Genomic DNA, 26,634 nt, shown 5'->3' on the forward strand with positions numbered 1-26,634 from the left:
GCTCTTCTGTAAGGGGGTGTCCAGTTGCCTACAGATGCGATTTGGGTCCCCAACCTACACTCCCTCTCATTCATAATGATTTGATTTTTGGTTCTTTGATGCCCGATAACTGATCCCTTTGACACCTCATGATCACACAGGCTGCTGTGCTATTTCTATGTGGACTTTGTTGCTTTTGAGCTAGATGGCTGCTTGTTTACCTTCAAGCCTTTAAGACCTAAGGCACTATTTCTTTTCATAGCTGGGCACCATCAGCTTTATTCACCACATTTGCATGTGCACCAATTTGTCTTGAGCAATCATATTGGGGAGGTGAGCACATACTGATATGGTTTTTTGCTCTTTGATGCCTGATAACTTCTCCCTTTGGATAAAAGATGCTATATTTTTTAATAGCCGGGCACCATCAGTTTTCTTCACCACACTTGCTTATGCACCCATTTGTCTTCAGTGATCCTGTTGGGAAAGTGAGTATCATGGAATGCCAGCTTAATAGAATAAAGTGTTCTTGCATTGAGGGAGTACTTGAAAGGAGACTCTAAGTCCATCTGCTACCTTAATATTAAACCTATAAATATATGAACATAGATCTATTTCCCAATCTTCATATATAAATATATTTACATATATGCATACCTGTATTTAGAGCTATATAAATTCCCTTTGCCTCCTAGCTCTTTCCTCTATTTCCTTTGACGTTCCTCTTCTCCCACTATCATGCTCAGTCTTCATTTGGGCTTCAGTAATTCCTCTCAGTTACATTACCCTTTATCACTCCCTAGCCTCCTCATCACCGATTTGGATCATTTGTTGTCCCTTGTCCCTGGACTTGTTAAACCCACTTCCTTTCCTGGCACCTCTCCCTCTCCCATTTCCCCCAGGACCATTGGTCCCATTGTTTTCTCCTCCAGATTGTTCATCCAGCCTATCTTACTTAGACAGACCTGCAGAGATAAGAACCTGCACAAAAAGAAGACAGAGCAAAACCAAGCAACAAAAGAAAAGAAAACAACAAAAAGCCAATGATACACATAAAAAAACCAACAACAAAAAAAGGAAAGCCCTCAAGCACTGTTTGTTGGCCGTCTCTAAACTCCTGTCTTTGACTGTTTATGCTTAAAGTGTGGATTTGAATTTATAGAGCAATGTACGTGGAATTAGGCACACAAAGCTTCTGAATAGTTGCATGGCTTATTAATACAAATCTCTGAAGAGTTCACTAAAGATCCTTTGGTTGATCAGTATAGTAAATAGTGAGAACATTCCCTCTGTACATTTTCTTTAGCAGAGGCATCATCTCTGCTTCTCTGATAAGACAGGGTAGATATCTAGGTCACTTAACCACGACCATCTCCAGTCCACTCAAAATCATGCCAGATTATTTTTGCTCATTTAACAGAAAGACAAAAAATTGGGCAACGGCCAAAGGGAAGCAACAAAAATACTGAAAATGAACATCGATTTAACCATTAGGATTGGTCTGGAAAGGTTGTTAGCCTGAGGAAACAAAGAATGTGTCTTAATAGCATTTCTCAATTATCTGACTAGATCTATGTTCAGGATACCAATTATAAATCTCCAATAAAGGAAAGAAATGGTATTTGGGTTAAAGAAGGGACTAATTAATTTGCACATAAGTGAAGAATGTCTGTTCAGTTTCTAGAATAATTGTAGTAACAAAAGAACTAATAAAATCTTCTTTTCAAAGAAAGGTACATTACAGAGAAAAATCTTATGACTCACCTGGCTTGCAGTTTTGCTGAGGAGAGGATCTTCAGTGACAAAGGTCTTAATATATCATTATAATTCTGAATTCTTCATTCATGTAAGTCAGACAGGGTCCCAGTCATTGATATGTGCTGTCAAATGGACCTTGACTTCGATGTGCCTTCTTGCTCAGGGAAAGTTCAGAAGCAGAGTTACTTGATTATTGTAAGTTCTTAAGCTTGCTATTTAAATCCTGAACTTTGTTTATTGCTTTGAAATGAGTAGTCACTACTTGAAGATGCTCTGCAGGCTGATAGTGTTTCTGTTTCTATGGGAACGGCCTCCCATTCTAGTGACAAACAGTTAATTTGGGAGTCCATTTCCACAGCCCTAGGTAGTTGTCCAAAGTGATATTAAAGTAAAAAGGTTCAGAAAATGTCAAGTTTGTGTTCTAAACGTGAAAATGTGTGAGCTGATAGCCAATTCTTCTCTATGCAGATGTTGGAGTTCTCTTGCGCATTTTGGTAAGGTTTTTATTTTTACATATTTATCTATCTTTGCATAGTGTTGGTGCTGTTGCTTGGTTTGGGTTCTCTATTCCTTGCACTCAAGCATTTTGCTCAGACTTTATAATCACAATAGCCCTTATTTTAGGTTGCATTCTACACTGTTCTAGACAATATAGATGATCAAGAATACGTATTTTCACTTCTTCATCAAGAGGTGGTTGTCTAATTCATCTAGTTTGGAGAAAGATCTCCCCTCATGTGGAATTTCAGCCTTCATATTGAACTCTCTAGTCATTGAGAAGGCGAAGGTATTTTCCCCCAGTAGCCTATTATTAAAGTAATCATATAGAATAGAATCTCTGCTTTAGACATTAAATGGTCAAAAACAGGTGGTTCAATAACATACAATACTGTGGGTGATTTTCTTCTTTTCCTTGAATTTCATTTGTGACATTTACAATTACTATTAATAGCAAATATTTAATTTATTGGAAGTGTGTCAACAGTTTTGTGGGTTTTTTAGTTTGTTGTGTTTTTTTCATTGTATTTGGGGCCCTTGCGAGTTTTGGATAGTCTTCATATTGTGTTAGCACATTCAGTACTCAGCTATTTCTATATCATTGCTAACTGGAAAACACTAATAATCCTTCATCATTCTTAGGGAAAAAAATACAGGTCTTTAGCTTCCACTGGGATAACTCACACTGAGCTTGGGATGAGAAAAACAGACCATAACAAAACAAACAGGGCATAATTCTAATACTTACTCTCTACAGAATGTGCCCAAGTCAGAGGCAGAACACTTCTCATTTAACTCCTTGCCTCCTTACGCTCACCAGCATTTCTGTCCTGTAGGAGGTAGCCTGTTCACCTGTATGTGCCTGCTAAGTTTCCACGGCTCTGGCCTTCCACTCCTTTAGAATATCAGAAGTCATGCTTCTGCTCAGTCAAATCTGGCCTTGAATGTAGTCAAAATAATTATCTAAGAGAAACAGAAAGTAACATTGACACCAGTAATACTTCCCATTTTCCACTCAGGAATTACCTGTGGGAATGTTTGTAAGGATTCAATAATTATAGAGCTATATACAGTGCAGTTATGAATCATTTCAAAACACCTGAACATGCTTCAAAACACCTGAACATGCTTGATGTCTGGACAATGTAAAACTAAGCTAAGGTGTCTCCCCCTCCCCTATGTTGAGAACACCATTTGACCTTGCAGCCATCCTATTACGCCACCGAGCTCTTCTCCTACCACCACACCACACTGCCTTCTTTATTCAGGAGTAAATGTAACTCCAGACAAAAATTTTATGTTACAGCTTCCTAGTTTTATACTTACAGTTAAAGAAATAGAAAGGGAAGGTTTTCTCAGTCGTGGAAGGTATAGTGCATTATTTGATATCCTAGCTAAACATCTAAAAACTGATTTCATGGGTGAAGTCAGTTTTAGCCCAACATCTGCTCAAGAGAGGCAAAGGCAGACAGATGACTCACACTAACCCGACACTGCTCCATATGCCTGTTAACTGGACACTGGGAACCTTAAAATAGAATGTCAGGTTTAACTTTCAGAAGACAGTGGGGCCTTATACATCTACCAGGATTTTTGGAGGAGTTGTTCTTGGACCAGTGGGCTGTTCTAACTTAATAGGTACTGAATTCACTAAGTGCTATCAAGGAGACCACAGATGTCACAACCATGTCTCACTTTCAATCTCACATTCGTGACTAAGCGATAAAAGATGGCGATCATCGAGTACATATTGATCACCCGGGAGTCTATGTCTAGACTCAAATCTATTACAATAAAGAGATGTCTTATTCCAGTGAATTTCAATTCAGGACATGCGCATTCTAGGCATCATCTAATGTTGGGGCCAGCTAAAAACTGAGGAAGTCTCTGAACACAGAGAAGGAGCCCTGGTGGAAGAGTGGCGAAGCACTCTGCTGCTAACCCAAATTTCATCTTTTCAAAGGGGCAGACTGAAGCAGGTGTAAGTGGGAGGAATGCTGAGGGTTATGAAATGTGAAAACAGCATGCTATTTATTCACTGTGAGAAAGAATCCCTGTGGATGGACAGTTTGCCATTGCAAAAATATGTTTTCATAGGGAAACAACAACAACCATATCAAATTAGTACAATACCAAGATACATACTTGGATCTATTATATGAAGTTAGATTTGGGAGTGCAGCAAATACCTCGATCATGTTTTAAAAGACCATGGGATTGACAGAAAGAGAACATATGATAAAGATGTTTTCCATTGAGATATAGAGAATTTTTTATCTTAAGCCCTGTATTTGTTCTCTTATATTTATGAGTATTTTCTAGGCTTCTTGGCTCTTTTTTCTCCATTTGTCAAAGTGTGTGTGATATTCAAGCATCGAAGCCCTCTGCTCTGCCCAACCCCATTGCACAAACACCCATGCTCATTCTAACCTCTTCTTTTTGCTCCTCTCCCTTCCATTCTATTCATTTCCATTTTCCTTCCATCATGTTATCTAATCCTGACATGTGAAGACTTTATATACTGTCTGCTCTACTTCACAAAATCTCTTAAATATGCTGCTTTAACTTTGGGAGCAGGAAGATTGCCGTCTTCATGTGGTAGTACTGATTTTTCCCTTCCTAGAAACTTTCAGGCTAAAAGTTTTCAACTAAAACAGAACTGGTACTGTTGAAGCAGAAACATATTTTCTGATTGTTACTACTCTACTCTTTTCTATTTTTGCAGTAAGCATACAGAATGATGCAGTTACGTAACCTCCTCATAACTAGCTGTAATAAAGTAAAAAAGGAAGAAGAAAAGAACAAGGAGAGAAATTGGGAAAAGAGAGACTGTCACATTGAAAATGCTCTCCTTTGTATTTGCATATGCAGGACTTCAAAAGATTTCCAACATCTAGAAGTTCAAAGGAACTATTAAAATATTTAGTGTTGTTGTTAAGCCTCCAGTCAGTTCTGACCCACAGAGTTCCTATGTACCACAGAGGGAAACACTCAGGCTCCTGCCCTCACCACCCGTTCTGTGTGTGAAGCCTTTGTGGCAGGAACTGTGCCAACACGCTCCATGAATGACTTCCTGGTTGAAGACCCTCTGCTGTACCAGTCCTGATACTCTTGCTCTTCCCCGGAGTGTCCCTCCGGATGAAATGTCCTCCAGAGCACATGAGGCAAAGCCTCAGCATTCTCACCTCTGAAGAGTATTCTGCCTGAACATGTGTTTTGTTTTGTTCTAGCAGTGTATTCAGGAGGAGCATTCTCCCTCAATTCTGTGACTCGAAAGCAACCATTCTTCTTCACTCATCGTTATTCATTAAACAGCTTCCACGTGCATGTAAAACGAGGCCAAAGCGAACTCACGCTATCTTGTGAGGTCTGACCCACCATAAGCCAGTAGAACTAAGTGCTCTTGTGCATTTCCGAGACACTATAATTCCTTATGGGACTCAAAAGCTTTGTTTGCTCCACAGGCCAACTGGTGGTTTTGAATATCCGGCTTTGTCGTTGGCAACAGAACTCGTAGCCCACTATTCTGCCAGGGCTGCCTCTTAGAAAGTGATTGAAATGACCGTGACTCATGGCAGGCATATCTTATTTTTCAAAGTGACGTCTTTATTGTTACCATTTTTATTCTGCCCAGTGCTATATGCAGTTTAATTTGATTGCTGCTTCCATGGACATTGATTAGAGATCCATGTAAAATGCCGTCATTCACATATTTAAGGGTCTCTCTCATGAAAATGATGCTGCTTATTGGTCCAATTTTGAGAATTTGTGTTCTCTTTATTTTAAGGTACAATTCACACAACTCCAAGGATGATTTCCTCTCTCATTTGTCAAGTCTGAACCCTGCCCCCTCAGAAACACTTATCGATAAAAGTTTTCAACTAACACCAAAATGGTAGTGGAGGAGCAGAGAAACCTTCTCTGCTGGATGCCATTGTGTTGCCCCATGTAGAACGGATCCTTGGTCTGTGACCTCCATCAGTAAGTGCTTGAGGCCCTTTTGGCCTTCCTCAAGCAGGATGGTGTCATTTGCCTGCCCCAGCTGTTAGTGAGTCTTCCTCTCATCATGATTTCATGCGCTTCTTAGAGTTCAGAAGCTAGAATATTTGCTAGATAATAAGAGTTCAGGTGCTGTGAAAGAATACAGTCCCAATGCCCGCCTTTTCTGATTTTAAAACAAGCTTTATCCCCGGTTCCGTTTGAATGACTGCCTCTTTCCCAAGAGACATTATCCATATGACCACTGCTCAGTGATCTCGAATTCCCATTAGGTTGTCCATGGCTTAGAGTGACCCACACAGTCAAATGTCTTTACATAGTAGACAGACCACAGGCAGACAGCCTTATGCTTTCTCTACTTTCAGCTAAGATCCAGCTGAATTCAGCAAGGACCGCCCTCATTCCGTCTTTCTCATCTTCCCTTTGGCAGCTCTTTGTGCACATGCTGCTGCAACTCTGGTTTTTAAAAATTATCTTTAGAAAATTGTCCTTATTGTCATATGAATAACATCATTAGATAATTTCAACCTTCCATCATTTCACCTTTCTTCGAAAGGGGCCTAATCATGAATCTCTTACCGTCTATTGACCAGGGAATTAACCTCCAACCCTTGTCATCAGCCAATGGGTGTTTCCAGAGCTGTATCCCATCTGCTGAAATATCTCCAATAGCCTTTTTTAAAAAAAATAAATCATTTTATTAGAGGCTCATACAACTCTTACCACAATCCATACATACATCAATTGTGTAAAGCACATTTGTACATTCATTGCCCACATCATTCTCAAAACATTTGCTCTCCACCCAAACCCCTGGCATCAGCTCCTTATTTTTCCCCTTCCTCCTTGCGCCCCCTCCCTCATGAACCCTTGATCATGGGTGAAGGGAGATGCCAGACAGTGCAAGATATGACAAAATCATCTTCTGCAGTGCCTGGAGCCTTGTTAACCAACGCCTTCTGGGAAGCTTGAACTTTTTGGTTTCTGATCATATGCTACTTCATGAAGAGGTTGATGGTGGATTCTTTACGTTTTTACAGTGACATCTTCTTTCAATGCTCCTTGCATAATTCAATATTTTTTATATTTTGTTGTCGTTACATGTCTTCCAGTTGGCTTCTACTGATACCGACCCTGTGTACAACAAAAATACATACAGCACAGTCCTGAGCCGCCCTAACAATGGTTATGTTTGAGCGCATTGTTGCAGCCACTGTGTCATTCCATTGCACTGAGGCTCCTCCCCCATTTACCTAACCCTCCACTTTACCAAGCATGACGTCCTTTCCTGAGACTAGTCTCTCCTGGTAGCATTTTCAGAGTAGCTGACATGGGGGCCTCACCATTCTTGCTTCTAAGGAGAATTCTGACTATGCTTCCTCCAAGACCTATTGTTTTGTTTTTCTAACAGTCAGCTGCAGGTATTTTCAATATCCTTTGCCAGCATTGTAATCCCAATGACTCTTTCTTCAAGTACCACCCATTCTTGATTGTATATTAACTATTAAAATGCTGACGTGTCGACCAAGTCTTTCTGGTAAAGTGATTCTATAGTCTTTCTATCTTCCTTTCATGCTTTCAGCATCATTCAATGTCTTGCCTGAAGAATTCTTCAGTAGTACAATTTGAATCTTGAGTTTTTCTTTGGCTCTTTCAGTTAAGCTGAAGCTATTCATTTCTTTTGATTTTCTAAGGGCAACTCTTGGTACCTTTCATTGTAATGCTTCCTTTTGTCTTCTTGTGAGGCCTTATGAAATGTTCTACTTGGCTTTTTAAAGTACTTTCAGTTATAGATAACACTGTACTTCAAGATCGATCTTGAAATGTTATTTTTAACATTGACAATATTTCTCTTGAATTATTTCTCTTGAACTTGACATTGATGGCATAATAATCCATATAACTGTCCTACTGAAAGTGGCAATAGCAGGCCACTTGCCCTAAGTAACCTCCAGGATAGTGACCTTTGGTTTTCCAACGTCTTTGCACATTTCTGGAGTCACCCTTTAAAATCTTCTGTTCGACTCTTTTACTAAAGACTTCAATTCACTTTAGCTGTGCTATATTCTGAGTCTCTTCAGACACATATGTTATTGGTTTTTCTTATATTTTTAATGACTTGTTCTCCCATCCATGCTGTCCTTAATGTTATCCTAAAACTCCTTGACTATTCAGTCAACTAACACTATATTTTCCAGCTTCTTATTCTTCTACATTCTCAACTTTTAATCCAATGCCAGTCATTTTCAAGGTGTTCATAACACATTTATCTGCTGATGGATCCTTTTTGACTATTGTGAATGATGGTGCTGGGTACGTGGTTGTGTAAGTTTAATTTCTGATTTTATATTCCTTGAGGCCTATACCAAGGAGTACACGCTACCTTTTGGAAAGGCATTGCTTCTTTCAGACATATCTTTGGAACAACTTATTCAACCACCATACATAGTTGTGCTGGATCCAAAAACATTTTTTTTCTCACCGTAAATCGCTTATCTGTATGTTAAACTAAATTGACAATATTACATAAGTAAATAAATATAATGCTAGAAGCTACACTTATTTTTGTAATTGTCATTAATGCTTAAAATATCAATCTTGCACAGAACCAGGTGGTTGGTGTTATGATTAGATATTTGGCTACTAATTGCAAAGTCAGAAGTTCAAAACCTCCAGCTGCTCCACAGGAGCCCCCCTACTGTTGGGTCGCTAGGAATCAAAAATCCACTTGGGGGCAGGTTTGTTTGTTTGTTTTTCCTGTCATTTATTTGTTTTTGTTTGGCGTGGTTGGCAGCCATTGGTGACAAAACAGTGGAGACCTTCTTAAAACCAGTTATCCTCTTCAATTGAATCTATTCTGTAGTGACTGATGTGTGACAGTTGTGCTGGGCCCTATACACAATGAATGATTGATTTCAGGGTAATCGGTTACCTGGACTCTCTTCTGATACACTTTTTATTTTTAAATGAGATACAGCCAATATTATTCAAAGTATCCAATATGTATACTTAATGTACTGTTTCTAAAATGTATGTCCCACTTTACATGATAATTGGTTGTTGCGTCTTTCTTTTGCTCTCTCATTCTTTTAAAAACAGCTTTCTGTAGAAGCCAGAGTCCTGAGTTGCCAAGTTGGGAGCCTGTGATCCCCACTTCTAATTAAGTTTCTTCTCATGACCAACATTGGGCTCTATAGGGAAGGCTCTTGGTCTTTACAATCACCTGCTGACAGGGTATGGCTGTAGTGCTACCCGCCACCATGTGACCTAATTTAGACTCAATCTTGGCATCTAGACTTGCATTTTTAATCCAATTCACAATCTACCTTTCAGCTTCTTCTGGGTTCATATTCAATTTGTCTGCCAGCATATTAATGGTGCATGCGACAAGAAGTCTCAAATATGAAGAGATGAACCTTTTCACAGAAATCCGGTACATAGCCCCTCAGCTTTTTCTGACCCCCCTCAAAGGCAAAGTTTACAGGCAAGCACCCAGCGCTGTAATTGGGCCCATGTATGTGTAAGATTCCTGCTGAGAAACGATGACTAGGTCTTTTAGCATCTGTTGGCCCTTTCGGATAGTGGAGAAAATGTGGACAAATTACCTGAGTTGCAGTAAGAGACTGTGTTGGCAAAGGGAGAAATTGATAATGTTATCTATACCTATGGAGTGCTCGAAAGAAACAGATCATTCAATCAGCCACGGGCATTGCTGAAGAGACAGGAGTGGAGAACTCACAGAACTATTACCTCTGGTATTTTTGAACCTTGTAAAGTCTTCCATTGCTGCATCCCAATTGTGCTTTAAGATTTCAGAGGCCAGTTTTACCCAAAAGGAGCTCTGAGCATTCCTGCTTATGGCTGGAACCCACACTCCAAAAAAAAAAAAAAAAAGTAAAGAATGTCTGCTGCTCCAGAGTAATTCCCACAATCATCTGGGAATTCTGACTCTCTGGCGTGCCTCCATATTCCACCTAAATCCATGCTTATCTTGTGTCTTCCGGCCATCTCTGGCTGACTCCATTGGTCTTTTAGTTTCCCAGTCGTTAAACATCTTCACCATTGGTCCTGTTTAAACAGTGGCTATTCAGTTGAATCTGACCCAAGGCAACCCTGCGCAACTGCTGTGTGTCAGAGACAAACGCTGATCCCCAGTCATGCTATGTGTTTCCACTGCATTAGTTCACTACTTAGCTCAAGGCTTGTGCTCCCTGGAGGCCCTAGTCTTCCCTTTTATCTTAGAGGGCGGAGCCCATTATACCTTTCACTTGCTGTGTTCTTAAAGCAATAAAAGTCAGCTAATTTCTTAACAAAAACAGCACCCTGGCTACACAACCTTTGGGCGCCCCCTAGTATTCTCCAACTAGAACCTACCTTCCCAAATTGACTACCTGTCAAATATACATATGTGTATCTGCTTGTACATAAGGGGTCTAAATGATTTATCATAAAAATATTGGGGGTATTTTAGAGTTAAAGGGGGTACTATTATTACTTAGAATCCCTGGGTGATTCATTTGGCTTCTCACCAGAAGGTTGAAGGTCTTGGTCCACCTGTAGTCACCGAAGCTCTGGTAATATACTTCCCAGATGTCGGCCCTTGAGAGCACTACAGAGTATCGTTTGACTCTGACACACACAGGGTTGCCATGGGTTGGATTCAACTGAATAGCCACCGTTTAAACAGATCTGAGCAATTATTCTACAACAGTTGTAGAACAGTGCTGTGCTGGGGTCCAATTGCATTATTAAATATGAAAAGGGCATATAACCTCCAAAGGAATCTTATTGTATCGGTGGGTATGTGCTCAGTGGGAGGTGAAGCTCAGCCGTTGTGTCGATGACAAATTTAGGAAACCCAATCCGACCTGCTCCATGGGAACTCTAAGAGTGGGTATTAACATCTGGGCATCAAGTTTTGGTGTTTGTTTCCCCCCAATAACATCATAAGCAAATTCTACAGTCCACAATTATATTGTGCTCCCAGGGATATATGTGAGTATGTAAAAAATATTGCTACTGAGGTCCCAGGTCAATCATTCCCAGATTTATTCCAAAGAAAACTTGCTTAAACAGGTCTCCGCAGGCAGTGGCTGGCTACAGGCAAATTCTCTCAGTGAGACACTTGCTTTGGTCTCATTAGGGGGCCTTCAAAAAAGATTCCATCAAAATATAAGCTAGTGAGGGGATCAGCAGGGCCAATTAAATTCAAGGCAGATAGGTCAGCTCAGAAACTTATGGAAGCTGCTAGGGAAAAGTTTGAGGAAAATTGAAAACTGAATTGCTGAGTAAAAGGCCAGGAACTTTTTCCTTCCATCAAAGGGATAGTCCTATTGATTCTCCTACTTGAAGAATGGTCCCTAGGAGAACAGGTTTGTAACCCCTGCCCTACAGAGTTGGTCTTGCCCCTTCAGACTTTGGTTGTTCACAGAATATGAATGACATCTGAATGAAGTGCATTTTAAATCCCTCCACGATGTCCAAACTGTCATTTGTAGGATTTCGAAGAGAAGAGCACAGAACGTTGTTGGGGAGGCTGAGAGACATGGAACCACGGGCTTATAAGTATATAGTTTGTGATGGAGAGTACGTCCAGAAACCATAGCTTTGCTTGTAGATAACTTTATTTATAATAGAATTCCGGTGATTTTATACTTTTTGTCTTAAACCCCCCTCCCCCCACCCACTTATAGTCAATGTTGGTGACATAGTCACAGGTTCTACATTGCAGATTCAAGCAACTATGGATTGAAATTATTAATAAATTTAAAAAGTGGTCAATGCGCTTCTCAAAGACTAACAATCAGTGTAAAACACTATCGGCACATATTTTATTGAGTTGGTTTTACTATTAGTTGTTATACACATTCTAAAGATGAGTTCAAGTACATAATAGGATGTGCAGAAGTTATTTGCAAATGCTGTGCCACCTTCTTATTTCATAGAAGGAACTTTGACCATCGGCAGGTTTGGTTATGCACGGTGCAGGGAGAATGTCAGGGCTGGAGTTTCCTGGGACCAGTCCTCACAGATCTTGAGAGCAGGACTGCATAAACCATAATTGTCTTTATTCTCTTTCTCTTCCATGCTTCCTTTTTTGAAAAAAAAAACATTATCGTTTACACTTTGTAATGATGAGATCATCAATGTCCTTGTGAACCTTGTTTTCTTAGAAAATAACCTTCTTTGTCAGTTTTACATCAAATGACATTACTGGACTTCCCTTTCTAAGCTGCCTCACTCCCAGTTTTTATAGTCATGTTTTTCAAGTATTTAAGCAATAAAATCAGAATTACTAATTAATAGAAATGCTGATTTCAAAAAAAAAGAAATGCTGATTTCTGCACTTGTAAAAGCACTACTTGTCATTTATTTTCTCTCTTCTTTCAAATATGAGAAGCTCACATTTTCTGAGGGTTCCTATCATTTATATGTAAACAAATATCCACTTTTCCTTATTTATCAGAAGTAAGCAGCATCTCTATGATCTCTTGTCTGAGAAAGAAAATTGACTTTAAGCAAGTCTCAGTTTTATCAGCTCCTTGACTTTGAGATAACAGACTTGTCCAGCCAGTTCCCTGAGAGTTAATGGGCTCACAGCACCGCCCAGTTTAATCTGAATTAAAAGCGTTGTCTATGCAGCATGCCGCTTGCTCAGGTGCATACCCATCTCGCTCTCTCTTCCCGCAATCACTTGTTCTCTTTGTATAATTTCCTGGCAAAGATCATCCCCGCCAACAACTAGGATCCACTCATTTTGCTCCTTAGTGTTTTTCCTATTGTTTGTATCTTTTCAAAGTAAAGCAAGGGTGTGGGGAGTCTGGGGCATGCAAACTGCTCTCACAATAAAATAATTGGTAGCTTCCCTCCACTCAATTCTAACTGATGGCCACCCCGGCTGTGCGGAGTAGACCAGGACTTCCAGGCTCTCATCTTCATGGCAGGAGACCTCCAGGCCTATCTTTGGTGGTCATGTTGAATCACCAATGTGGTGGCTAGTAGTTGAGCATGTCCTGGTTTGTACCATCCAGGCCTCTTGTCTCCATAACCAAATGCAAATCCATGTGCTTTCTTCCAACACAACGACTTATCTAGGATTTCTGACGTTGTCCCTTTCGAGGAGCAGTCCATCTGTCGCCCACAGAGAGGCTGGGGCACTGTCACTGCCGGCGGCACTCATCCGCCTGAGCTGCCATCGCTTCTGAAACTCACGCATGGTTTCCTGTTTCCTTTCTCCGTGGAGCAAAGAAGTATCTGTGTACAACGTGATGACTTTGTCACTCTGATTACTAAGGAGATGTTCTAGTGTTAAAAAAAGTTTGCATTTCTAATACAGTAAATATCAATAAATATACTCCATATAAACAGAAGCTCTTCGGAGTCCTCAGTATTTTTAGGGCATAAAGAGCGCACGAAAACAAAGCATTTGGGAATCACTGCTACAGTCTATTCATAGGCTGCATTTCACCACGTCCTGATCAGAGCTGTGAGATGCATCAGTTGTTGACTCTTTCAGGCATATTTTTGTTATTTCTCGTCTTCACTCAAGAGACATCTTCAGCTCTAACTAAAGAACTCTGGTGGTGTGGTAGGTCTGGTTATGACTCACTAACCGGAAGGTCTGCAGGTCAAAATCATTCACCCCTGCGGGGGAAAGATGAGGCTGTCACCATCCGATACACGTCAGTCTCAGAAACCCACCGGAGCAGTCCTGCTGTCCTCTCGGCTCACCATGAGTTACAATGGACTGAATGGCAGTGAGTGTGTTTGTGTGCTTGTTCTTATGGTTGGGGGCTATCATTAGCTTACCAGCTTTTCAGATTTGGGGGGGGGGGCACGTGGGGGGCGGGGAGCAGTGCCAACCTTGGTGCCATGGACTGTAGTAGTTCTCCAGAGGGAGAAAGAGGAGACAGGCAGGTGAAAGGCAAACTGCTGGGGTGCGGAGGCTGGAGGGGCATAGATGAGTTTAAACTGCTGATGCAAAGGGATGATCCCAAATGTAACCCCCACCTACCCTACCAGTTTGAAAATTGACAAGAAAATGGACCCAAAAGATACCTGATCACCCCAAAATATCACAACCCTTAGAAAAGAAGCATGCACAAGAAGCTAGGCGAAAGTAGAGTTTGGAAAAAATAATTTAATAAACAAATAATACTAAAAAAGTATGTGTTCATCCAGTATCTTTATTCATTTACTATATCTGTAGAACTTTATATATATATATATATATATATATATATATATATATATATATATATATATATATATATATATATATATTCATGAATTCCCATTGATAAAAAATAGTTGGTATTTTTCCTTTGGTTATCTAACCCTAATGGACTTGAATGTTTTGTAATGAATCAGGGGCTGGCCTGGTCACAAAGGTCACCAACCATCTTCAGGAAGGAAGGGAGCGCAGTTGAATGGATCCCGGGTGTTCACTGATGCCTGAGTCATGACTATAAATGAGGCCATGGGCAGAAATACAGCAAAAACTGGGAACATGGTAGTTCCTAGGCTTCCTGATGGGTGAAACGGATTCAGGAACCGAACCAGAGATGGGTTTGCATTCCTGAAGTCCACGAGCTCCATGCCAGGACCCCTGGGGACCCTGTCCTGGGCTCACTTCATTTGTATCCTTCTGGTTATAGCAAGGCTGTTATCTGGACATAGTAAATGAAGGATAGGAAAGTGAAAGCTCACACCATTTAAAAGTAAAATCCAAGAAAAAAGAGACATAGACTATGTTAAAAAGGTGCTTCGTTACCAAGCATTTCTTCCTCTAAGGGTCTGTGGAAAGATATATCCTTATTCCGGGGTTTGATGGCCCTTCAGGCATAGACATCCTATCACATTCTGCATCTGGGTGACCACAAGAGGAATTTGTTTTCCCCTTTAAGGCATATGGCTAAATCATTTAAAAAACAAAACAAACAGCCTTCTTAGAATCGGTAATTTTAAAATCCGATATGCCTTACAGACTCGTGTTAAGACTAGTAGAATTAAAACTGCACTCTGGCTGCCCTATTAAACACACACACACACACACACACACACACACACACACACACACACACCAAATGCCTCCGATTTCACACTCTCACATAGCTGTAAGTATAGTCTCTTCTCTGTGTGCACTTCCAGTGAATTAGCAAACTCAGAAAGGGCAGTAGGCGATAGCAGGTTAGATCTAGGTATCTGAGGAACTCAGTAAGCTGGCAGCTGACATGCTGGAAATATCGGTGGGAAAATCCACTCTGAGCATGTGTGGCCAGCACAGCAGAATGCTGAGGTGTCCAGCAGACTTCCATGAGGGAAGCTGGGGATTGCCTGTCTGGCAATCCAAAGCACTGTGATCTTTGAACTGGTGACCCCTGACCCAGCTCCAAGTTGTTAACATCAGAGAACTGCTGCTCTCTTGCAGGAACATGCCTTTTCACTGTGTGCTCTGAGCTGCCTCTGGGGAGCGAGGGGCAGAGAGGGCCTGCCAGGGGCTCAGTCTGAAGACAGTGGCCTTTCAACTTTTCACACCCGCCCAGCTAAGTGGTGCTTAGGTAGCTGACAATGAGTACAGAGAAGTGGGAAATTGAGAACTGGATGTAATTCCACAGGGGGGGGGGGTTAGGGTCCAGGCCCTTTCCCCCTTGTATGCATAATATTGAAGCCCCCATGCTTGGGCAAGCATGTATGTTTGTTGAGCAGTTTTGAGAGAACTGTATAGATATTTTTGTTTATTTAAATGGCAGGTATTTCTACTAGTAGTATTGTGAATATTAGTTGCATCATGAATTGAGTCACTACCATCACCTTTAGATACAATTGAATAACTGAAATTATGAATTTGATTGAAAAAACACAAAAGATATCATGTAGCTAGATTGTTCTTTATCTCTGTCAATGATACACTCATATGTAATATACCTTTTAATTTTTATGACCTCATTTTATATTATGTGCAGAGGATCTTGCATGGCTAAGTGAAGAGTCAACACTACTTCAATTTAAAATGCTGAGAAATAGAAGTTTTCAACAAAGATAAATTTAACACATTACACATTTATGTGGCATGTCAGCATTAATATGAATCTGAATTTATAAGAATATTAATAGTGACATCTGTGCTGCATTCACTGAGATGATTTAATAAATCAAAGATCCAGGTCAATCAACAATCAGGCTATGATCATTATGGTTTCAAAGACTTAAATTCAAAGATTGAATAAACATCTTAAATCTAAGTTACAGTGACATTGAAGACCCCGGCCGTCCCAGTGGCTACTAACCCAAAGTTTCTGAATTGGAACTTCCTGCTCGCTGCTCAGTGGGAGGAAAGAGTGGCTGTCTGCTTCCTTAAAGGTTTGCGACCTTGGAAAATCTCTGGGGCAGTTACAATTTACTCTTCAGCACAGAGTTTGCTTTACATCGACATTTGCTTCTGGTCACCAGTGACAATTTAATGGTAATAATAACATAGGTATTAGGTGTGTGTGAACATAATTCTTATATATGCTTTAAAAGCAGTGTCTTCTTGTTAAAGAAGTACATATAAATAAAATAGAATTTTCTGAACCATATATTTATTGTTTTCATAAGAAGATCTTTGGCCATAAATTGAAGTTTAATGGCAATGTCATGATATCATCAAATCTAAAGTGTATTTCATGATCCTATTCTGTCATCCATTCCGTTTTTGCTGCTAATGGATTCCAATATGACTGCACGAGTCAGATAACCCAAACAAAGCAAACCCATTGCTGCACAGTCAATTCTAACCGATCGCGACCCTATTGAGCAGGATAGAACTGTACCAGAGGGCTGTGGTCTTTCATGGGAGCAGACTGCTCTATCTTTCTCTTTCAGAGGAGTTGATGGTTTCAGACTCTTGACCTTTCAGTTAGAAACAGAGTTCATAACCACTGAACCACAAGAGCTTCTTAAAAGCAAAGAGCAAATACTCACCCTATGTTTAAAGGCATGAAGTTATTTGGGGAAAGATGAACTGTTAACAATTGTTGAATCAGGAAGAATAGACTCTTAGAAGCTGTGCAATGCCCATCTTACATCTCCCAGCTAGACCAGAGCCCATGCCCATCCTTCAAACAAAGCAAGCTTGGAAAGCGAATACTGAACAGAAAATCTACAATCTGAATTCTTGTTTTATGCCTTGATTTACCTTTCACTTTTGGGCATATTAACACTCAGAATAAGTTCTGAATATACTAGATGGGAGGCGTGTTAACTCTTTTTGAATGGAAAATTAACAACTTTTGGAACAAGTGAGAAGGGCTAAACATGGAAAAATGTTCAGAAACCAATGTTCAGAAATCCAGAAGGTCTAGCAACTTAGCCTGTGTAATTGAAGGAAGTGCTGAGAAAGGGGTAAGTGGTGAAAGCCTAAGAGGGAGAGTAAGAGCTGGCCGAGTAAAGACGTGGAAAGGAAGCCAGAAGATATTTAACCAGACCCATATGTAATATGAATAAGAAAGATGAGGCCATTTCAGTTAGCTCCTTCAAGGATTTATAGCCTTGAAACCTCTTTTGGGTCACTCTGAGTTGCGATCCATTCAATAGCAGTGGCTTTTTAAGTGCTATAGAAAATGCAAACCAAGTAGCATGAAAGCTACTTTCAATCTATAAATTATATTTGTTAGGCCATCCCCATGCACTGTCCCCCACCCCTACATGAGTGTGCTTCTAGATTCAATCTGTGCTGAGATAATCCCCCTGATACAGATCCACAAACTCTCATCCTTACCTGAGGTCAACAAAGCGGTATCACACCTTTAGGATTTCCCGACACATTGAAAGCAGTTAAAGTAGGCCAACTTTTTGTTTCTTTGTGTTTTCCTGTTAGTTTTCTAGGAAAGTGGACTTCCTATTGCAGTCTGTGAAGTCACATTCGTGATCCTTTGTGAGGTCTACTTTTCTCCTAGAGGAGAAAGGAGACTGGAAGCCACTGAGAGTCCGTCTTGAGACCGGGGGCTCTCCTCACCCAGAACTCAAGCTGAAGAGTTGAAATCAGAAATATTTTCTTTTATCAAATTTTCTGTACAATCATTAATGCCTATATAGTTCCCACACAAATATACTTGGGAATTGAGCAAAATCTTCATATCCTTGTAGTTTCATTAAATTGCAGCCTACAAAGAGAGGAAATCTTCCAAGCATATTCTTCCAGTGGAAGTGGAGCTGCAAATGTAGTGACAGGGCAATGTCTATCACTCCTGAGAATCAATATTTCAAGTGCATCTTGATCCAGTTACCTGGAAATAAACCAGTGGCTGCTGAGACAACTCTGATCACGGTGACACCCTGCATGTTGGAATCGATCTCTGCTCCATTAAATTGTCCATGACCAATTCTTCTTGGCATTTGATGACTGCGCCTTTCACTTGAGGTGCCTGTGGGTGAGTTGAACCTCCAGCCTCTCAGTTAGCAGATGAGTATTCCAATCACTTGAGCCACAGATGATTTCCTATGTAGATAAGCAGTAATTAGAGAGCAATTTTAAAGGAGGATAAATTATAATCACATATTTCCCTTAAGGATTTATTGTCGAGATATGATTTCTTATCCATACATTTCCTTTCATTACTTTTAAGGATTAAAGAAAGAATTTATTCCACTTCTTAATTAATAGTACTTTTTACTTAGCAATGATTTGTGTATATAAAAGCATTTATGCTGATATGAGAGCTGCAATTTAAGATATTATAAGCTCAACTGAGTATTCGAAATAAAATGAAGATGCCAACCTTATGGCAAAAGCATTGAAAGTTGAAAAGCAACTTCTCTCGGCCCAAATATCGGCTCTCTGACCTGGGAGACATGGTGCTTCTCCCATTGGCGGGCTGAGGACAGGCTGCACCCGCAGGAAGTGACCCAGCATTTGAGCAACGATGCGACCCTTGAATTTTCATCAGCTTGAAAGTACTGTCAGACTTCCCGGACACCTTGCTCAATCAATCCAGCTTTCTATTTCTTCTCTGACATTAAATTTGAAAGTCGGGACATAAAAGGATAAGAAAGTAAGCTATAACACAAATATGATATTCACTTCTTCCCTTGTCTTAAATGGTTAGAATAATTTTAAAGTATTTCCTTTTGGTGTGAACAGATATTTCCAGTTCATTTGCTATGGGTGCATTTTCCTTGAGAACACAGCATGATTTCCTTTTGTTGTTACCTCTTCCTCTTCTTTGTGTTTCTCTTTAACAACAACAACTAAACAACACTTCTAGGGTAAATTTGTAAGGAAAATTGCAATTCTGCTTTGTTCTGAAAAGGTTTTATTTATATGTTAAAAAAATGGAGAGCTGACTTAGATATATTTCTTACCTTAGAGGATAATCAAATGTGTTTTCATATTCACTTACTCTCACTCACTCATTCTACCTCCCAAACAATTTTCAGTAACAACTGAATCTCTTTTCTCAGTTTCCTATTTTAAGCACTGCCAGAAAAAGGGGAGTAGAGGGTAGGTGAGGCGCATGGTATCTTCCCTCAGACTAAACCTTTTGAACCCCCTAAACAAGCTATTGCCCAAAGACACAAAGATGCAGCCCCCCCCTAGACATGAAACCCACATCATAGAATTTCCTTTCTAGAGAGGAAATAGTAACTCCAGTGAGTGGATAGACCATAGTAAGAGGCCTAGATTAATAATTCCGGAAAGAAAAATAATTGACAGTCACAGTGTTAGATTCTATATTCTACAAGCCTACTGAGCCCTGCTGGCTATGTGAGTTAGGTGGCTGTATATGGATCTACTCCTGTAAAGATTTATGGTTTTGGAAACCCATTTAGGGTTACTGTGAGTCGACATAGTAACTCATGTAAGTCATAAACTGTAACTGGACAGCCCTGATTTTTTTCTTTACTTTTTCATACCTTTGCAAGGTACTTGTCTTTATCTCAAAGTTTGTAAATGAAAATAAGCAAGTGACAATATCCAAAAACAAAAACCTCTAAGACTTTGGGAAGCGTAGTTCCCTTAGTGCACATGGAGTCTGTGCCAATTCGGAGCTACCCTTTCCGAGACTGTTTCGGTGAGAGTAGGCAGCCCGAGGCTTTCTCACGCAGAGTTGGTTTTGAATGGTTGACCTTGACCTTGCAGTTACCAGCCCAATGTGTAACCACTATTTCACCTGGACCCCAGAGAGTGTAACAGCCAGGCAAATATCACCGTGGTTCGAAGCACTGGTGGAAATTCTGCCTGGGGGAAAAGACACGGCTACAGGTCTGCTTTGGGAAAGGCTGACAGTTTGGGAAACCTTGTGTCAGTCCCAGTCTTATAGAGGCGCTCTCAATCCGAATCACCTTCAGAGCAACAGGTTTGTTTTTTATTATTGATGTTATTTGCTGTTCAGTCAATTTTGAGTCCTATTGCCCCTGTGTTTTGTGCAGAGTAGAATTGCTTGACTGAGCTTTTAAGGTTACGACCTTCCAGAAACAATCCCCCAGGCCTTATTCTGGGGGCGTCTCAGAGGGTCTTTGAAGTGTTACCCAAGGTTTAATGAGTGGTGTGCCCAATTCCCAGTATACATCGTTCAGATCAAATCGTAGGCAGGTTCCAAGCAAAATTCTTCTGTTCAGATATTTGTTATCTGTGGACTAAGTCGCATCTGTGTTTTTTGCTTTGTTTTAAAACATATGTTGTTGTGTCCTAAGTGTGCAAGTTTTACATGGGTTTTTAATATTCCTCTTATAAATCTCAAGAAATGTTAGCACACCTGAGGAGTAGATTTTATTTTAGATATTTTTAAGGTCCAAAGTAGGTGTCAATAATGTTGTTTCTTCACCCACTGTCATTGAATTCCAACTTGTTACATCTTTCATACTTAGAAGTAGTTATGCTAATCCAGAATTTGATTTAAAAATTCACCTAAATATTATTTATAAAATGTTCTGTCCTTGTTTTTTTGTTTTGTTTTCTCCCCCTTATATTCAGTCAGAAATTCCAATTATACATATTTGTGAGTATCAAGAAGAGTTGGGCAAGGGAAATCAAATGACATCATGGATTTAAAATATAGACACATTAGGTCTCACCTTCGCTAGGCATTAGACTAATTAAAATGCCCCAATGTCTGTAAGGCTCCTCACTGATGTAAACCAAACCACAAGAGCATATTATTTACAAATGGAAATCATAATCATTGCAGGAACAGAATGTCTAAATACCTGCATTGAATATGATTACAATAATCCAAGAAATGATAAGCAAAAATATGAGCGAAATGTCTTCCCTGCACATTTACTTTTGAGGATATGCGTGCATAACACAAAGTGTTTTTTTACAGTTCTGCTTCTCATTCAAGGATTTCTTTAAAGCAAGAGGTATCAGGTGGCTTCCTTTCTCCCCTGTCTAACTCTGCCATGTTGTACCTATCTTTGAAAAACTCAGGTAGCTATTGTTAACGTCATAGATCTTTTCTATGAAATGCAGATTCTGAGCACATGCAATCTCCAGTTCTCAATCAATAGACTTGCATGCAATTAAAGATGTGCTTCTACTTTTAGTTAGGTGATAAGTGTATCACATGGTTTAATTTTTTGATCCTGATACATTTGCAAAGGCGCCAATAATTGCAAACTCTGTGTCTAGCAATAGCAGTCACTTCACGGTAGTCATTTTGATTCTGAGGCTTCTTCTGAGAAGCATGCTGACCAGTGGAAGAGATGAGACTATGCTTAGCAGAAAGCAGAGTGAGTTCAGTAATTGCTTCAGGACTGCTTCATGAGTCAACAATAATACGGATCCCTATGGAGCACACTTTCACAGATATATGGTTAAAATAAAATATTTTACAGGCTGTCTTTCTATGATTCAGAAACATCACAGAGTACTTGGGTAATACATTTCATGCAGTGATTTCATGATATCAACTATTGACCAGTGATCATGGCTTTAGCATCAGACCAACGGGAAAACTCACAGGAAGCGTGGCGTTTACATCGATCCCTGCTTTCAGTCACCTGTACTCTTAAACAGAAATGGCAATGTGTTCAAGGATCTTAATATACATTCCGGAATCACCAATCTTTTTGTCCCTACTATTTTCCTCTTGTTATTTTTTTTCTCAGTATACATCCTATAACATATTCTAAATTCAGGATCTAGTATCATTTACTCAACTGCATATCAATTATATACAGCAGGCCCTGCGTGAGGCATTTTCATGCACATTTTTTACAAAATCCAATACTCTTATGGCTTAGGGTGTTCACCTATGAATTTAGTAATAGGCAAGGCAATGAATCGAAGTCAGGCTCTTTTACTCTATGTCCAGTGTTCATGCCAATTTCTCTGCCAGAAATTTCCCCAATCCCAGAGAAAGTTTTATTCATTTGCTTCCTTATTTACCCATCCATCCATTCATTTACAACCCTATATAGTGTGGTATTTATACAATTTTAGGCCAACTTGTTAAAAAATTAAGGGGTGGAGTTTAATCTGTCAATCAGGTCACAGCCTGATTGATCCATCCTTGTGGGAGTGGCCTTCTCATGAGGATTCTGGGAACTTCTTCTTCCTCCCTGGAGGAGGCGCACACACTCTCTCTGTGTTTCACCTTCCTGTTGACAAGCCACATGGAGCCACATCGATGGCAGCCAGAGCCCTGGAGATGCTTCCACCACCACTGGATCCACACAACTTTCCACTCACAGGCCTGTGATCTTCCTGCATTTGGCATCATTGCATGTACTACAGTAGTCTGAAGAGGAATTTATAGACTAGTATTAGACGTATGGGCTAATATTGGACTTGTGGACTTGATCTGGACTTGGCTGGGATGTTTTATTGATGCATAATTACATCTTGATAGAAAGTTCTCTCTTATACACATATGAGTGCCTCTGGCTAGGTTTCTCTTGTCAAACCAGCCTAACACATATAGTGTCCAAGAAAACGCTGTCATAATCCCGGTGCTGATGAGTGTTTGTGGTAAGTGGGATTAGGAAGTGTTGAGAATCAACTTGAAGGATAATTTAGAGTTAAACTAAAGCCAAAGTCAGTTTTCCAGTACAATGGAGGTTTTTATCCATCCAGTTCATCAAACATTCTGGAAAAACCTCTAGATATTTAGCAGGTATCATTTGGGGAACAAAAATATGTATAGACCAATTTCTTTTCTTAACTTTAAGAAACTTATATTTTAATATAAAGTTTCTCATTGAATGATCAAATAAAAAATGTCATCACAGTCAGAGTGATCTTCTATATCCCACCCCTCATATTTTTATATTCCATGACAGACAGGAATATTAAGTATATGGACTTTGCTAAGGTTTCCAAGAGAAATCTGGTGCTTAAAACCCCTAATCCTAACATATCCACTCCATCAAACTAGTTTCAAGCTTATAAGCTAGCTGGATACAAATTCAAATTCGGCATTTCTACCAATAGATTTTTTTGAGTATTTCTTTGTTCATAACTAGCTCCCTTCAATAAATTTAAATCTTCAGGAAATGAAATATTATTTGCATTCTGTTATCCTTCCTCAATCCTCGATTCATAGTTAAGTTAGACAGACTCTATAAGAATGTTGATTATTCCTTGAATAGAAAGCACAACACACCAAAAAAAAAAAAAAGCCACTTGAATTGATTCCAACTCAATTGTGTTACAGAGTCGAACTGTGCCATAGGTTTTCTTGGTTGTTAGATATATGAAAGTATGTCTCCAGACCAGGGGTTAGCAAACTTTTGAGACAGAAGAGCCAATCCTGTCCCTCACACCATTTAAAAAGTGTTAGGGAGACACCAATCTATGTTATACAAACAAAGGAACTCACCATTGTCAGAAAGATGTCCTTTAAATTGTTTATAAATGAAACTATGATCATTTTATTTTCTTTTTCAATTTTACTTCGGAGTCACCCTTACTTGCTGAAAGAGCCGCCTTTGGCTCTGAGTGACCAGTTTGCCACCCCCTGGTCTAGACTATGGCTTAGGTCCAAGCTGTGCCTTTAGGTTAGTAGGTGAGTTTTGCAAACTATTTGCACCATGCAGGAGACTTTATTGCTTGTTAAGAACATTTTTAAATGTTTGCTATATATATGTTAGTGTTATAAGGTATTAATCATTGGAATGAATATTAATTAATATGATGAGACAACGGAAAAGTTCATAATATTAAAACCACAAAATCAGGAACCAGTCAGAGAAGGAAACTCCAATTAAATTAAGCAATAGAAAAATGAGTGTCATACCCTGTCAAAGGCAGTACATTTGAGAGATCTGAAAAAAATAAGTCAAGTCAATACTTAGTGTTTTGCTGTACAAGGACTGTTTTTCTTTATTGTATTTCTAAATGCTCAAATTTTACTGTGTTTCATTGCATACATTTCAAGTGTATAGTGACTTTGTGGTTTCAGCAAAACCAGTAAGAAAAAGCAGAAAATTTTACTGACACAAAACATTGTTCGTGTTATTTGAATATGTTCTCTGGATCCTCTCTGGTCTCACTTCCACTGATTTTAAAACCGTGCAGTTACGTATTTGATCACAGAGACCTTCCTGAGGGAAGTACAAGATTGCTCGAGTGGATCAACAATCCACAGGGAGATGCAATTGTGCATTGGGTGGAAAGACATGTCCTCCAAATCTCCTTGCCCCACTTCTTGTGCGAAACAGGGGCGTGTCCTCGATGGTTCCATTTAATGGTGATCTGATGCATCAGGACGGGTATGCTGTTTTGCTTTCTCAAAATGTGCAAACAACTAAAGAAAAGGAAAATGTCCCAAAGGAATAGTGTTGCTTTGTGATGATGTCCCCTCGGGCCCTAATAGCCACTCTGGAGTGTCCCATCTATTGAGAGACTATCGTTATTTAAATATATATGCTCACAATCAGATTATTCATTTACAATGCATTTTTTTTATGATATTGCATTCAGCATGCTCTCTCATCATTTTTTGTTGTTAGGCAGAACCCTTTATTTAAAATTAATCGTGCTTGTTTTCTCTCTAGGTACAATTTTGCTTTCCATTCATCTTTAAAGTAGGATGAGATCATTAAAGAAACCTCATTATATTTCATTCTTTATTCTTTTCTGGTATGTTTCTGAAAGTTATATATTAACTAGAACATTTTATATTTAAATAAACATTAAATTAGACAGAGGGCAGTTGACATTGTAATGGTGATTGTTCCTTAATATATTTTAAATGAGAGGCAGTTTGAAAACTCTCAGTACTCTTCAATAAATAGCAAAGAAAGCTTGACTGCAAATATGCCCAAACCCAGAAGCCAACCGATGTTGTCCATTGATGTTAACTTATACCTACCCTATCGGGAAGAGTAGAATTGCCCCCATGGGTTTTCCAAGGCTACAGATCTGGTGCAGACAGACAGACAAGCTGACAGTCACTTTTTTCTCTTGCAGAGAAACTGGTCAATTGGAACCACCATTTGTCACTTAGCATAAGAGCACATTCAATATGATGTCAAGATTCCAAGTCACCCATAAATAAATAAATAGGCTTATCTCTGATATGGACAAATGTCCAATTCTCCCAAGATGCTCTCCTCCTCCAGTCTCTTCCCTCACAGCCCTGGGATCAGGGATTCACTGCAAAGTCCCACCGATGCTCTCGGCACTTTCAGGGAATATTTCACGTGGTGGGCGCTGTTCAGTCCAGAGCTGAAAGTCAGGTCGGCGGGCCCGAGCCACAAATAGGATCCAGAGCCAGAAACCAAAATGTCCACATGTCACAGCAGGGGTCTTGCTTTTGCCAAAGCTCAGTCAGGAAATAGAGGCTTGGCTTCCCAGGTAATGTTGAAGAACTATCGAGTGGTACCAACATAGACATACCCCAACCAAGGGGATATAAAACCAACGATGATGTCTTAAGTCACACTCTCTAATAGTCTTGGAGATGCGTCCAGGTTCACATCTTCCACTCAGGTAGACTCCAAAGATGCCCCCAAAGAAACGTGATTTGGTCCACTGAAATCAGTTCTTAATCACCCCCAATCCTGTTCACCAGTGTAGTAGAGAACACCTCCAAAATGGGAGTATAGCCACAGACTGAGAGCTCAGGCCGAGAATGCATCAATTAAGGCATTATGGCCAGAAGGGCCATCCTCGTTGACCACAACTCCAGCTAAGACTGTGGCCCATTGCCCTCCCACCCCTTAAAGGAACTCGGTTATAATAGATAGAAGTAGGTCACAATAGAAATGGGTGCTAATTTATTTCTGAGAACATCAGCAGAAAGAGATTACACATGCATACATTTGAATAGAGAGAAATTAAGTGCTGTTATTTCCACTGCCTTTCTTCTTGACCAACACGAGGGTTGATCATTTAAACCAGAGAATCCTGGAAATCATGAAGATCCTCTACTGCTGCTCAATGGCCAGCTCCTCCCTGTCTTGTCTAGATGA

At 39.8% G+C, this 26,634-nt stretch overlaps 1 protein-coding gene and 1 pseudogene across 5 annotated transcripts in view; one reads left to right on the forward strand and one right to left on the reverse strand.

The window, feature by feature from the left end:
* Window positions 1-26,634, forward strand: part of PCDH9 (protocadherin 9) — a 1,088,104-nt gene that overhangs the window by 932,692 nt on the left and 128,778 nt on the right. The gene's annotated exons all lie outside the window — the stretch shown is intronic.
* Window positions 9,316-10,297, reverse strand: LOC142461543 (eukaryotic translation initiation factor 3 subunit E pseudogene; annotated as a pseudogene).

The sequence above is a fragment of the Tenrec ecaudatus genome, chromosome 11, assembly GCF_050624435.1.
Source record: "Tenrec ecaudatus isolate mTenEca1 chromosome 11, mTenEca1.hap1, whole genome shotgun sequence".
NCBI classification, from domain to species: domain Eukaryota; kingdom Metazoa; phylum Chordata; class Mammalia; order Afrosoricida; family Tenrecidae; genus Tenrec; species Tenrec ecaudatus.